The following is a 10787-nucleotide window of genomic DNA, read 5'->3' on the forward strand; positions in this document are numbered from 1 at the left end:
TAGTACTGGGCAGAAGATTCCCAGCTCCGCTTGAAAACGGATTCCTCCCTGGCGCTCCTCACTACAGCGATCGCGCGCGCTTGGCTTTCCGCCGTGCGATCTCCTGTTCAGACATTAGGATTGCTGCCGAAGAACTTAGTTATGAGCTTTACTCTCCTAACCATTTCGCTCGCCAATTCGGCCTCGTCCAATTAGTGCCATTCCCGCTGTATGATGCCGGGAATTACAACACTTCTTGGTGTAGATTTGGGCCCCCTTCTGGGCCTTTGCCGGTACAAAGCATGCTTGCACTGGTTGACCTTCCTGATTGGGCTAAGGACATTGACGCCGTGGATGGGACTGAGGAAGGATTCGAGGAATGGTGGGCAGAAGTTTTCGCCAATTGTTGGAGCCAACGGGATGACGAACTCTTCGCAACCATCTTTGGGGAACTGAAATATCCCTATGCTGCTGACATCGAGCTACTTGCTCGCTTTCCTGAAGATGCTGCACGATCTCCGCCTACTCTTGAGCCGGCAACGCAACCTGTGCGAGCCTCGTGCCAAGCCCAGGCTGGTATCGTAATTCGCGAGCCCCCTCAAGAGGTAAGTATCTTGGTTTATATTTTATTCCTTCCTTCACTCTTCCCTTTTTACTCAACCTTTGCTGCACCAGGGAAATGTGCCACCTTTTGGCAGTCGCGCAGTTAATGCTTCCCCAGCCACTGGCCAGTCCGGGAAGCAGAAAACTATAATAACGGAGCCTGAAGTTGAAGATTCCTCTTCCGGCGATGATAACCCGCAAACGGTAAGAACTTTCTTGTTTAAAAAACAATGCTTTCTTCCCAAGTCAAGTCCAATCCTTTGACCCTGGCAGATTGCCGCTATCTTGGCCCGCAAGCGCAGTCGTTTGGACCCTCGAACTGATCCGTGGGAGGAAGATGAACCAATCGCTGATCGACTGGTAAGAAACTAAAAGCGCATATTGGAATCTACTTCTCATTTCGTGCAACCATATAACAATCCTCGCTTGCAGGTTCGTCATAGGTCCTCAAGACAAACTGGGGAAGGCCCATCAGCTGCTGGTGAAGGCACATCTGCTCCATAGGCCCAAGTGCCCACTGGTTCCGATGATCCTCCACCTCCTGCCAATGTTGCGAGCAATATGCAATTAGCTCCGATCCAGGTGCAGGTCATAGATGATAGCTCGCCTGAAGTGGAAGAAAGAATGCCCCCTTCAGGTGCACCTCATGAGGAACCAAATGCTACACCGGTCCTGGCACAGATAATGCCTAACCTAATTCCCAGAGAGGCGGTTCAAGAACCCGTGCCGATAGCAATCCTTCGCGAGCCTTCGGCCGCAGAGGTACGTTTCTCTTTAACAAGCATAATGTCCTGATTCTTGTCTTATCCTTTGGGCATTCTAATGATTCCTCCTTAAAACCAGAATCTCGGTCCTGTTGGGGAAGTAGCTGTTGCTGCGGAAGTTCTTGGCGCCAATCCCGCTGACCCAGCTGGTGAAGATGTGGTTAACCAAGAGCATGCCCCCCATGCTCCTGAAGCAGGAGAAGGGGTGAACGTCGAACCGGTGCGGGAAGCGGTTCCTGTCATGGAGCGGCCTCTTGAAGCTCCTGCCGCTGCTGCCCCAAATCCATTGCCTGTGCCTCCTTCCAGACTGGAAAGGCTAGCTCGCGTACTTGAGGTGACTCCTCCCGGAGTTATAGATGAAGCCAGGGACGGACTCCACCGTCTTTTGAGTCCCGATATCCTGCTGCTTGGCGCATCCGTCAGGGCTCTGGAGTACTTGAGAGTTCTTCCTCGCGAGTGAGCCATCACTGAGAACGAGTTCACTGAGATAGACTAACTGTTACAGAATCTCCCCCGGTGGATTTATGAAAGAGCGGTCGCGACTGTGCAAGCCAAACAAGCCCAGGCCCACTATCGGGGCCTTGCTCAACAAATGGACTCCTCTCGTGACTTTGTAGGAGATAGGGCTACCCTTGTTAGAGACTTAGGGATTACGCAAAATCATCTCCGGTCCCAGATCCAAGATCTTCAGGCCCAATTGACTGCTGTGACGGCCCGGCTTGAGCATGAGAAACCCTTGCTGGAGCAACCCCTAGCGGCCTCCGAAATATTATCTCAGAACCTAGCTCAAGCTCGCGAAGTGGTCCGACAGGCGGAGCGAGCTGCTGCCGATGCCAGTTTTCGCTTGGACGAACATTTACTTCGTTTAACCCATGCAGGCCGAAAACTTTAGGCCTCTAGTGTTAGGCCCATTTTGTATGAACAATATTATTATTAAATATTTAAATATTTAGCCCCACTTTGCTTGGCCCAAATATTACTTCAAATTTTCAAGCAGTTCAGCGTTTAATGTGCCTTTATTGCTATTGAACTTGTTTGAAAAGATAATCTCTAAATGGGGCGGTTACCTCCTTGAAGACTGTCCCGCTTCCCACGCGTTTTCAACTTCCTTCATTTCCGAGATCACAGCATTCAATTCCATTGATACTCTTATTGATGGCGTTGAAAATATTTCAACTACCCATCGCACGGTTGAGGCTGCTGAGATTGGCCCTATAAATACTTGTACTTTGGAGAAGTGATAAACACAAGCAAATATGGCTTTCCCAGAGATAGTTTCGCAAGCCTTACTTCTCTTCCTTCAGTTTCTGAAATCTTCTCCTCACGATCTCACCCTTAGCCTCGAACTCCTAGGCCTTATGGCTTAATCTCAAAACCTGGGTAGGCCTTATGGCCTAATCTCAGGTCTAGTCGCATGTCTTTGGTCTCTGGAAATCCAGATGGGATTCACCGGTTTCAGTTAGACTAAAGAACACGCGGCGGAACAAGATTCTGAGGGATCCCTCTCCTCAGATTGTCTGCGTGGACCAGCACTATGCCAAAAACTGCATCACACTACACTTTTTAGACAACGAAAAAAAAATTTCCGTTGTGTGATCACTGAAACTGCTTCACACAACAGGTTTAATGAGATTGGCGTTGTATAAGGAAGTCGTACATCAATTTTTTTGGGTCCAAGATTATTGTACAACAGTTTTAAGGATTTGTCTGTTGTCTGAATGAAAAAAGAAATTCCCTCCCACCTTGCTCAAATTTGGTTCAAAATTTTATCTCAACTTGTACAACAGTATAGTTGTATCCGTTGTATGAGAGTAAATTACAAACTATCATACAACACATTTTTTATTTGTGTTGTGCAAGTTTGGAAGAAAAATAGATGTCCCTTAAAATGAGAGTCATTACCCCCAAAACGGTCAATTTTTGGGTGAAATGCTTGTAAGCTCCTACAACAGAATGAGCTATTTCTGTTGTGTGAATGTGAGATGGCAATCCTAGGCGGGAGAATTGAGTTTGTAATTCGCACTAGCTAGGCGGGAGACTTGCTTGTTGGGTCTCTAAATTTCAGGTGTAGACTATCAGACAACCAAAATTCATTTATGCGTTGTCTGAATTGATTATACAACGTAAAAAATTACATTTAATGCGCCTCTATCTATGCACATTGTCTCACACCTAGCCGTTTTCAAGACTTAGCTAGTCTTCCAAAAAAACTGCAAAACCCATCTTCTAGCTTCTGAAAGCAGAACTCATCTTCTTCTTCTCTTAAAGAATCGAATCCATCTTCTTCTGGAGGCCCATCTTCTCAAAACACCATCTTCTGAAAACACTCGACTAGGTTCGATCTACTCGGACAAAGAAAAAAAAATTCACACTTCCCCTCTCTCATTGCACTTCTCTCTCTGCGATTCTCTGAGTCGCAAACCCTAACGTCTCTTTTCTTCGATCTTCGATTTTCGGTTTTCAAGATGCGGGAGATTCTCCTGTCTCTACTCTCTCGACTTGAGATTGGGGTTCCATTCGTAAAGGAGGATTTCAGGTTCGATCTGTAAGAGGAGGGTTCTGTGTACTGAAAGAGGAGGTTATTTGCTCTATAGGTTCTCCGTAGTGGGAAGAAGAAGCTCATCAACGGAAATGAAGGCTGGGTCTTCAAAACTCCAACAAATCTCATGAGTTCGTGGCCGAGACATCTAAGATAATGAGATCAAAACAGCGGCGCTCAAGTAACAAGATTAGGGTTTGGGAAAAGGAGGAGCGAAACGACTGCGTAAGGTCCTCCACCCATTTCGTCCGTCTACTCTCTACATTCAGATTCAATTTCGGTAACGAAATTTCCTTACATTAGCAATTTTGTAGAAATTGAAAGTTGGGTTTCTAGACTTGAAACAGATCTAGAATTGAAAGTTGGGTTTCTATAGAAACTGGGATTAAAATATTGTGTTCTGGTTAGAGTTGGTTTGTGTCACTACTAGAATAATGTCATTAGACATCGCCACTATTAAATCGGTCAGGATTGCACCTGATGTTAAAAAACATGTTAACATCAGTTTGTGAAAAAACCGATTTCTATTGTTATTATAGACATCAGTCACCAAATTAAACAATGAGAAAAGTTTCGTTCGAAAAATTTTAAAAAACGCGGAGGGACTAAGTTTTAAAGTTTGAGAAGCGCGGGACCAATTATTTCATCCCCCCCCCCCCCCACTTAGTATTTTTTTCCGCTTTCTCTAAAACTTTCGAACCCTAGCTAATAACAACTCTCACAATTTGACTTCAGCAGCCCATTCACCTTGTCGACCTCATCGTTCTTCAACCTGACCTGTGTCGAGTCCCCAACCTCCTTCTCTAACCTGACGTGCTCCAAGTCACCGACTCCATTCTCCGACCCAAGCCGACCTGACCCCGCCTCCTCCCTCTCGTCGGCGCCATAGCCGGCTACTTCTCCTTGTACCCCGGCAGGCCTGAAGAGGTCGACATCGAGTCCGGCGAGGTCTTGTACCCCGGCCTCAGCAAAGGTGAGAATCAGCTCCTCCTCACCACAGCCATCTCCTTCTTCACTATTCTATACGCTCCGCTCAACGATCTCCTCAAGGGCAGCCCTGGCCTTCTCATGTTCTTCGCCTTCCTTCCCTTCATTTGTATGTACCATCCAAACCCTAATTTGATTCTCGATTTGTGGTGTTTGTTGGTGATTTAAATGTTGGTGCTAGATGGTTCGAATTTAAGATTGAAGGTTTAGATCGAATATTGTTAGTTGAAGATAGAAATTCAGATCTGCTCCCACAATCTATGTTCTATTCGGACCAAGCTACTCTCTCTCTCTCTCTCTCTCTCTCTCTCTCTCTCTCTCTCTCTCTCTCTCTCTCTCTCTCTCTCTCTCTCTCTCTCTCTCTCTCTCTCTCTCTCTCTCTCTCTCTCTCTCTCTCTCTCCCTCCCTCCCTCTCATCTCTCATTGGAAAAGGTACGATTCCTATCTTCAATTCAGAGTTTCAATTGAACATCCGCTATCAAATTTTCGGAGACGAAAAGTTTGATTTATATCAATTCTGTTGCTAAAGGTTTGGATGTTTGAGGTGATATAGAATTTTCAATCGAAATTCTCAATATGATTATTCTTTATTTCAACTTTCAGCTCAGCTTTGAACTAGTTCAATATCAAAGATTCATTTGCTTGTGATTTTTACTCTTTATTTTGTGCAAGCAGAACAATCAGAACCTGTTCAGGCTTTTGGGCTTTGCGGTGTAGTGCTGGTATTCTAAGCTTTACAATCAAAAATTAAGATGCAAGTTAGATACAATTCATTTCATTGCTTTTGTTTTTAGATTTTTGTGTATGGATGTTTATCCAATTGCTATTTAGGTTGAGAACATGTATGATATGATGATGGTGAGTTTAGCATATTATTACTAGTTTCGAGGGGCTGTGGCTATTTGGATTTTTTACTGGTGTCATAAATCTTTTGCTAGTGTGATACATGTACTCCGTGGCCTGATGATAGAAAACCTGAACTAAAAGCTTTTGATGATAAAAAGGAAGGTGTTAAAGGCCTTGTAGATGCTGGCATAGCCGAAATTCCTCGAATTTTTTTATCATCCACGGATCCACCTGAAGAATGCTCCATTGACAATACCTCTGGTTCAGAAGAAGTCCAGTTTAGCATTCTGGTCATAGACCTAGCTCAAAGGCCTCTTCGATCCAACTAAACGAAAGGAGATTGTTGCAGCTGTTGGAGAAGCATCAGAGACGTGGGGATTCTTTCAAATTTCCAATCATGGAATACCTTTTGATGTGCTAGAGGAGATGAAGGACGGGGTACGTGGGTTTCATGAGCAGGATACTGAAGTGAAGAAATAGTTTTATAATCGTGATGACTCCAGTAGTCCATTCGTCTACAACAGCAACTTTGATTTGTATAGTGCACCGACAACTAATTGGAGGGATAGTTTTTTGTGTCATATGGCTCCTACTCCTCCTAAGACAGAAGACCTGCCAAAAGTATGCAGGTACATGAAGAGTGTTGAACTCTTTTATGTTTGTGCTATAATTGGTATGTTTATGAGTGTTTATTTAATTCAGATTCCATTGTGAATTAGATGGTATGATTATGTTTTGACATTTCCACTTGTTACTAGAGGGAAGTTAATACATTGACCAGCTTAAGGGTAGGTGTGTTGGACAACAGACCCATAAGATAAGAACTTGTAAGCAGATTTATACAGATGGGTAGGCAGAGTCACATAACAAGCTAGTCTTTGCTAGTACTTAGCCTGTGTCAGAACTGGCTCAGTTGCTTATCTGATATCGGAGGGGTTTTAGGGTAGAATGCCATGGACATGAAGAATCATATTTCGAATAAGAGAGAGAATCTCTTGGTTTCTTCTATGAATGAGTGAGCAACTTTACTATAGGCTAGCTAGTCGGTTGACTTGAATTGCAAAAACCCTGTCCCTAGCAATAGGTTGTATTGAAGAAATTACCATTCTGCTTAAAGAAACCTTCTATTTAACAAGTTTCAAGCCATTTACAATTCGATATACCAAAAGGAATTAGTCATTAGAAAAATATAATTGCAGACATGTAATAGTAATAAGCGTGTGTATACCCTACACATATATTATGTACTATTGTTTTAGGAAAAACAAGATGGTATATATGACTGCCTCATATGCTTTTCTGGGTTTCCAATTTGCAGAGAAATCCTTGTTGAATACTCGAAGCAAGTAATGAAGTTGGGGAAGCTATTGTTTGAGTTGTTGTCTGAGGCTCTTGGGTTAAAACTAACTCACTTGAATGATATAGATTGCAGTGAGGGGCTTCTGGTTTTAGGCCATTACTATCCTGCTTGTCCACAACCAGAATTAACAATAGGCACAAGCAAGATAATATTGGTGGTCTTCAAGTCCTCCTGCAAGATAATATTGGTGGTCTTCAAGTCCTTCATCAGAACAACTCGATTGACGTACCCTATGTACCGGGTGCCTTAGTGGTTAACCATGGAGATCTTATACAGGCAAGTTTAAGCATCGATGCTTCTTTTCAATTAAGAAATGCTGCTTTGCTTGTTTATCTCTTAGATCTTGGTATATTTAGATTTCCGCATGGCATTTGGGACTTTGTTTTTCGTCCTCTCAAATCTAAATAGTGGCTATCTCCTAATGTTGTATTTCCTTATTATTGATTCTGTTTGAGTGACATTTTCTATAATGCATTTATTTGCAGAACAAGGCCCAGCTTGTGGTTATCGCTCATGATGTCGATCCAATTGAGTTGGTTGTATGGCTCCCTGCTTTATGCAGAAAGATGGAGATCCCCTATTGCATTGTGAAGGGCAAAGCACGTTTGGGAGCGGTAATTCTTCTTACATATACATTCTGTTTTTTTGTTCTATCATGCCACGGCTACTTGAATAAACTTTCACTATCTTCTCATAGAATCCTTAACCTTTATATGTTATAATGTCACTTAATTTTCTGTCATGCCTGGTCCACTTGAGGTGGCATCAAGTTAGTATAATTGATTCTCTAAAACTGCTATCACTATTTCGATCTTTCCAGTTTCGAAAACCAAATACAAAACAAGGTAAAATGGCATTTCTGAGGTCCGTGGCTAGTGCCATAGCTACCTCTCTATTACCGGCTGCCCATGCCTCTTCTTCCTCTCAATATTTCCGATTCCCTAAACTCCAAAGCTTTCCTTTCTCTCCTCATCCTCCCCAAACCCAAATCTTCTATTCCTCGCTACAAGCCTTACCCACTCTCCCTCAGCTCTCCACATGAACGCTCCCACATTGGAACGGAAGCCCTCCTTTCAGGTCTCACTGCAATTCTCACACCCTTCTTTGTTTTCTATTCATTCTTTGATGGGTTTAATCTGATTCGTCGATTTACTTAAATTTCATTGATGCTTTCTATTGTAAATCTTCAAGTACTCAACTTTTCTTTACTGATTCTGCAAATTTTATTGTTTTTCAACTGCAAAATGATGTTGTATTGCCAGAGCTACTGGTAACTTCCAACCTTCAAGAATTTACTTTCTTTTGGTTTAACTATATCAAATTGCATCTGTTTCTATTGAGAAATTTTGATTAGGATATGAGTTTCCTGGGCTGAAGTAGATTTGATGTTTATTTCAGAGGAAACAGTTATCTATGCTGGCGTTTTTTAGTTATGAAAATTAAGGGTCTGCTGATCTTGCTGAAAATCTGAACTATTGGTTTTGGTTGGTAACAGACAGAGTACATGATAGATATGAAATGTGAGGGTTGTGTTAAGGCTTTCAAGAAAATGCTACAAGTTGTTGATGGTGAGACTTTTGAGCTACTAAATTATACTAGAATTTTATGCTGTTTTGCCTCTCATCAGTAGCAATTATCTTATGCTTAATGGGGTTTTCCTTTAGGGGTTAAAAGTGTAGAGGCGGACCTCAACACCCAAGTCGTTAGGATTCTAGGTGTAACCTCTAAAGACCATGACTGAAACTCTCAAGCAGACGGGTCGAAAAGCGAGATTGATTGGGCAAGGGATCCCAGAAGGTTAGGTCTTTTTTCTTGCTTTTGGTTCAGTTCAAATTTGTTTTCATTATCTTCTTACTTTGTCATTGAATCAACCATTTAGGGTACATATTCATTGTCATTGGTACCTTTTGCATGGCTCTGGTTAAAGACTAAGATTCTTATTCGAGCGAGTTTTTCTTTTAAGTAATGTGAAAAATGAACAGCAAGACTACTTTTTAGGTAGTCTAGTGAGTTATAAAGTTAAAAAAAAAAACCGTCTTTTAAGTTACAAGTAGAATACAAATGATATATCTGAGTATGAAGAATGGTATGGTTAGGCACATAGAGCTTGTTTTGATTACCCATATTAGTCGATCACAACATCCTGGTTTTCTTAATGGACTTTCTTTTCAGGTCTTCCCATTAAAAAAAATTGTGCTCTTGCGTATCGGATCTCATAACTGAAAAGGCGTGTCACAACCCAACCTTGAGTCATGACTAAGGTGGTGGTTAAAAACTGAAATCAGAGTAAGGCATTTTTTTTTTATGGTTAAATTCTAATCTTTTTGGGTGAATAAGTATTGAGACTCTTGTGATCACAAGAGTCTCAAGATCACAAGAGTCTCAAGTACTTATTCCTCAGAAAAGATTTGTTATGTTAAAGTTCTGTTTCATAATTTGCTGGAATTCTTCGAAGTATGAACATAAACTATAATATTCTGTGTCTTCTTCTTACAAAGCTTTTCGGCAAATAAAGCTGCATCATGTCTTTGCCTATTAAAAGTTGATGCTCAAGTGAAAAGCTGATTTGAAACTAGCATTTGAGCCATACTTACAGAAATTCTCTACTTTGTGCACACCAAATTATATCCTCAATTTTACTCTTTTCCTTAAATGCTTTCTCGTATCAAGTTCTCAATTTGGTACATATGACGTTGTGTTTTGGTATGAAAAGTCTGATTTGAAATACACTCTTGTGTCACGTTCGTTGAGTCAAACTTGGAACCAAAACTTTCATTATTGGGCATATATTAAAACAAAGTTCTTTTCTTTCTCTTTTCTACACCCTTTCGAATTTTACGACTGCTGATATACATGTTCAACATACTTGCTGACTTCTTTCCTGCCTTGCAAAAAAAAAAAAAAAAAAAAAAACTGATTTTTGATTTACCCTGCACTACGTTTTGAAACAAAGCTTCTCAATTGTGGAATTCACTTGATGCAAAGCTTCGTTCTTTGACTACAGCTACACAGCTACATTGAAGTTACGAGTTTACGAACTCAAAAATAGATCACTCAATGAAGGTTTGCCTGTATTAATAACTAATAGATGCTCTTGGCTTTTAAGTACTTGTGACGTTTTAGCCTTGGCCATTTACCAAAAGCCTTGGCAATGACTTTCTGATCTGAACAAAATCTTTTAGCTGTGCACAGTTGGTCATTTTCCCTTTTTTTCCTGAGTTTGCTTACAGTAAAGAGACTTTACATGTTAAGTTGATGCCAATTTCAGTTTTTGCTAATGAAAAAGCTGATCTCTCATACTTTCGAATCAAAGTATGGGTAAACTTTTCATTTGTTTTAAGTCTAATTCTTTTATCTGATTACCCTTTTACTCATGGTTTGTGAACTCGAATTTGTATGTTGTCGAAAGTCTAGCTATGCCTATGAAAACCAACCATTACTTCAATGTACAAGGTTTATATATATGTTTACTGATTTGGCTTTTCATTAAATTTTATATGGATTATTTACTTGAGATCAAATTTTATTCCCTGATCATGCCCCTTGTTATTCGCAAAATGATTAACTAATCCTTTTGATATAATAAACTGATTTCAGTGGGAGAGGAGAGGCAGCAACCAATGCACCCAAGCGGATATTGATCAAGTGCGAAATGAGTGGGAGAAGTTTGTTGTCAACACATATGTGCATGAGCCATGAAGTATCGCGC

At 41.3% G+C, this 10787-nt stretch overlaps 1 pseudogene; it reads left to right on the forward strand.

Moving 5' to 3' along the window:
* Positions 1 to 1938: 1938 nt before the first annotated feature.
* On the forward strand, positions 1939 to 8819 carry LOC112203664 (annotated as a pseudogene).
* The last annotated feature ends 1968 nt before the right edge of the window (positions 8820 to 10787 follow it).

This window comes from Rosa chinensis, chromosome 5, assembly GCF_002994745.2.
Source record: "Rosa chinensis cultivar Old Blush chromosome 5, RchiOBHm-V2, whole genome shotgun sequence".
NCBI classification, from domain to species: Eukaryota; Viridiplantae; Streptophyta; class Magnoliopsida; order Rosales; family Rosaceae; genus Rosa; species Rosa chinensis.